Consider the following 4,881-nt stretch of genomic DNA (forward strand, 5'->3'; position numbering starts at 1 on the left):
TTCGCCGCCGCAGTACCCTCGCCAGCATCAACCCCGCCGCCTCGCCGGTGCGCCGCCCCGGCCACCGAACGGCCCGCGCCGCCGTCGGACCCTAGATCCAGCCGCCGCCATGGAGCTGCGCCTCTCCGAGCTCCGTCGATGCCGGGAACGAGATCCTCGGGGCCGGATCCACCCGGATCTACCCGTTTTCGGCGCCTCCCGCGCATCCCTGTCGTCCCTGGCCTTCGCCGGCCCTGCCAGAGCCACCGCCGCCGCCATGACCGTGCTCGGGAGCGAGCATTGGAGCTGCTCCGCTCGTGCGCCGCTCCTGGACCCGCGTGGGCCACCTCCTCCCTGGCCCAGCTTGCCGGCGGCCCAGCCCATCTTCTCGCCGGCCTGGCCGACCTCCTCCTCTACTGGACTTGGCCCATGGTGAGCCCCGCTGCTAAACCCCGCCCGTGCGTTGTTTTGCTATATGATGCTCACCTGTGTTTTTTTCACTAAGTCCCCCCAGATTTCAGTATTTTTTGAGCATATTCATCGCATCATAACTCTGCATCAGTAGATCCGGTTCGTGCGTGTAGCATTTCAAAATGTTTGTCTCGACGAGTACACCATTTCTTCTCATTGCATCATTTTCATTTGAGCTCATGTTGATGCCCGAAATGCTGTTGGAAGAGGGCTATGTGATGAATTTGTCAGATCTGTTTCAGCAAATGGCATTTTGTCATTTTTGCCATGATTAATGTGTGCATTCTATGATCCTGAGCTCTACATGTGTTTTGTTATATGCCATGCCATCTTTACAGAGGTACTTGCCATGTATTTTTGTGATATTTGTGGTGACTAGAACAAGCTTGCAAAGTAGCGTAATCGGTAATGCTGATTTCAGGGACTTTGAATTTCACTAAGTCCTTATCGTGATTTTGTTGATATGCCATATGTTCATGTTGTTTCCTAGTGATCCGTGCCTCTTTTGAGGATGATCATTAAGGATGTTTTGTTAACATTGTGGTGATCTATCAATCCATGTCTTTTTTTGCATTTATGGAGCACCCTAGCTTGAGTCAATCGAGCTCTACTTTTGCTATAAAATGATCCTAGCAGATTGTTGACATGTTTAGCGATTTTGCCGAGGATGTTGCTATTGATCCGTGCATGCTATGATGTTGTTCTTGCCATGTCTAGCTTCTATGCCATGTCTTCTTGATGGGTGTATGCTTAGTTTGTCATGGCATGCTCTGTAGTGAGTGCATCGAGCTCGTAAACATGCCTACTCGTTAACTGTTTTTGCATGCTCCAGTTTTTCAAAAAGTCTGAATCTGTTTATGTTTTTGCTATGTTCACATGCTTGCAATTGTATTTTCTGATCCCTTTTGGCTCAAGGTCACTAAGGGACTTTTATTAAGTGCTTTGAGTAGCTTCATGCCATGCCTTGCTTTGCCATGTTAAGTTCCTGTAGCATATAGTTTTCATGCTCCAAAGTGTGCTTCCTAATGATAAATTCCAGACTTGTGTTTAATTTCACTAAGTCTGAAACCTGTTATCATTTGCACTTTTGCCATGCTTGTTTGAACCTGTTAATGGATGAATTAGCCATAGCTCAATGTTTATATTTTGTGAAGCATCTTGAGTGGATCCCTGCCATGTATTTTGTTGCCATGTTTGAGTGCTGTAGCATATTTATCTTGGTGCATTTACATGGTCACTTGCTGATTATCGCAGACCGGTGCCATATTTGTTTTGCTTGCCATTTCCAGACCGTGCATCCGATTCCGGTGATCTTTATATCGATTTCAACCGAAATCACCTCACCTTTCCAGTGGCACTCTTGGATTTCCAAGTTGAGGCCAGGTTCAATCATTCCTTTACAAATCATGCATATGCATCTCATACCGCATTCCGCGTATCATACCATCTTCATGTGTTGGTTGTTTACTATGTTGTGTGCTTCTTTTCGGTGTTGCTTCTTCGGGTTGGTTCCGGTAATGTTGTGATTGTGAGGACCCGTTCGACTATGTCCGTTTGTCTTCTTCATGGACTCGTTCTTTTTCCTTGCGGGATTTCAGGCAAGATGACCATACCCTCGAAATCACTTCTATCTTTGCTTGCTAGTTTCTCGCTCTTTTGCTATGCCTACGCCACGATACCTACCACTTGCTTGTCATGCCTCCCATATTGTTGAACCAAGCCTCTAACCCACCTTGTCCTAGCAAACCATTGTTTGGCTATGTTACCGCTTTGCTCAACCCCTCTTATAGCGTTGTTAGTTGCAAGTGAAGATTGGAGCTTGTTCCATGTTTGGAACATGGATATTTTGTTGGGATATCACAATATCTCTTATTTAATTAATGCATCTATATACCTTGTAAAGGGTGGAAGGCTCGGCCTTATGCCTGGTGTTTTGTTCCACTCTTGCCGCCCTAGTTTCCGTCATATCGGTGTTATGTTCCCGGATTTTACGTTCCTTACGCGGTTGAGTTATAATGGGAACCCCTTGACAGTTCGCCTTGAATAAAACTCCTCCAGCAATGCCCAACATTGGTTTTACCATTCGCCACCTAGCCTTTTCTTTCCCTTGGGTAGGCCTGCCCAAGGGTCATCTTTATTTTAACCCCCTGGGCCAGTGCTCCTCTGAGTGTTGGTCTGACCGAGTAGACTACGGGGCCACCTCGGGGCAACTTGAGGGTTGGTTTTACTCATAGGATGTCTCATCTGAGTGTGCCCTGAGAAAGAGATATGTGCAGCTCCTATCGGGATTTGTCGGCGCATTCGAGCGGTGTTGCTGGACTTGTTTTACCATTGTCGAGGATGTCTTGTAACCTGGATGCCGAGTCTGATCGGATTGTCTTGGGAGAAGGAATATCCTTCGTTGACCGTGAGAGCTTGTGATGGGCTAAGTTGGGACACCCCTGCAGGGATTTGAACTTTTGAAAGCCGTGCCCGCGGTTATGGGCAGATGGGAATTTGTTAATGTCCAGTTGTAGAAAACCTGAAGTTGATCTTAATTAAAATACATCAACCGTGTGTGTAACCGTGCTGGTTTCTTCTCGGAGGAGTCCGGAAAGTGAACACGGTGTTGGAGTAATGTTTGACGTAGGTTGTTTTAGGATCACTTCTTGATCATAGTTGTTTGACCGTGCTTTTTCCTTCTCTTCTCGCTCTCATTTGCGTATGTTAGCCACCATATATGCTAGTCGCTTGCTGCAGCTCCACCTCATACCTTTTACCCTTCCTATAAGCTTAAATAGTCTTGATCGCGAGGGTGTGAGATTGCTGAGTCCCCGTGACTCACAGATACTTCCAGAACCAGTTTGCAGGTGCCGATGTTTTCGAGCAGGTGACGCAACCAAGCTCAAGGAGGAGCTCTATGAAGATCTTGTCCTTTATATTGTTTCGTTCTAGTTGATCAGTAGTGGAGCCCAGTCGGGACGATCGGGGATCTGTGTAGCATTTGGGGTAGTCTTCTCGTATTTTGGGTTCCATAGTTGGACCTTGACTGTATTTGGATGAATGTAATGCTTTACTCATGTATTGTGTGAAGTGGCGAGTGTAAGCCAACTATGTATCTCTTTTCCTTATGTATTACATGGGTTGTGTGAAGATTACCTCACTTGTGACATTGCTTTCAATGCGGTTATGCCTCTAAGTCGTGCTTCGACACGTGGGAGATATAGCCGCATCGAGGGTGTTACAGCCGGGCCCTCTCCCACTTCGCCCGCACCCACGTTGGAGGTGGCCTTGCCCACCCCCGCGTCGCATGTGGCCTCGCCTGCCGCCTCATCCATCTCGGCCGCGGTGTCATCTTCACCACCCGCGGCCTTGTCCGCGGTCCTGTTGCCGTCGCGCGCGGTCGTCCCCGCGGCCACCTCTTCGCCACTCGCGGCCTCACCCGCGGTCTTGACGCCGCCGTCTGCGGTCTCGGTTGAGTCCTCGACCGCTGCTTCACCAGCGGTTTCTCCCGCGGCCACTCCTTCGTCCTCTTCCATGGTTGTGCCTCCACCTTGACACCGAGCTCGGCCCCCGCCTCTGCCGCCTCATCATTCCATGGTGACGCGTGCTAAAGACGGGATCCATCATCCGAACCCTCGCTACCACAATCTCAGCGTCACGGTCATCTCTCCAGTACTGCGCTCGGTGCGTTCTGCACTGAGTGATCCGCATTGGCTAGCGGCTATGCATGCTAAGTATGATGCTCTCGTCGCCAACCGGACCTGGACGTTGTTCTTCACCCCCGTGGTGCCAACATTATCACTGGCAAGTGGGTTTTTCGGCATGAGCTTCTTCCTGATGGCTCTCTGGATAGGTACAAGGCCTGCTCGGTTGTTCGCGGTTTTGCACAACGTGCCGGTGTTGACTTCTCAGAGACCTTCTCCCCGGTCGTCAAACCCGCCACGATTCGTGTTGTTCTTCAGCTCGCCGCATCTCACCACTAGCCTGTTCATTAGCTCGACATCAACAACGCTTTCCTCTATGGCCATCTTCAGGAGCGCGTCCTCTGTCAGCAGCCTACTGGTTTTGTCGATCCCTCTTGGCCTGATGATGTTTGCCTGCTATCGTGGTCTCTCTACGGTCTGAAGCAGGCGCCCCGTGCGTGGTATCAACGCATTGCAGCATTCCTCACTGCTCTCGGTTTTCGCAGCACCACCTCTGACACATCGTTGTATGTGCTTTATCGAGCTGATCATGTCACCATGCTTCTTCTATATGTTGACGATATTGTTATCACCGCCTCTCGGGCGGACTTACTTCGCGACATCATCGGTCGTCTTGGTTCTGAGTTTCTACTTAAGGACTTGGGCCCTCTACACTTCTTCCTCGGCATCAGTGTGCGACGTGACACTTCTGGGTTTTTTCTTCATCAAGGACAGTATGCTCTTGATCTCTTGGATCGTGCTGGTA

The sequence above is a fragment of the Triticum dicoccoides genome, chromosome 1A (assembly GCF_002162155.2).
Source record: "Triticum dicoccoides isolate Atlit2015 ecotype Zavitan chromosome 1A, WEW_v2.0, whole genome shotgun sequence".
NCBI lineage: Eukaryota > Viridiplantae > Streptophyta > Magnoliopsida > Poales > Poaceae > Triticum > Triticum dicoccoides.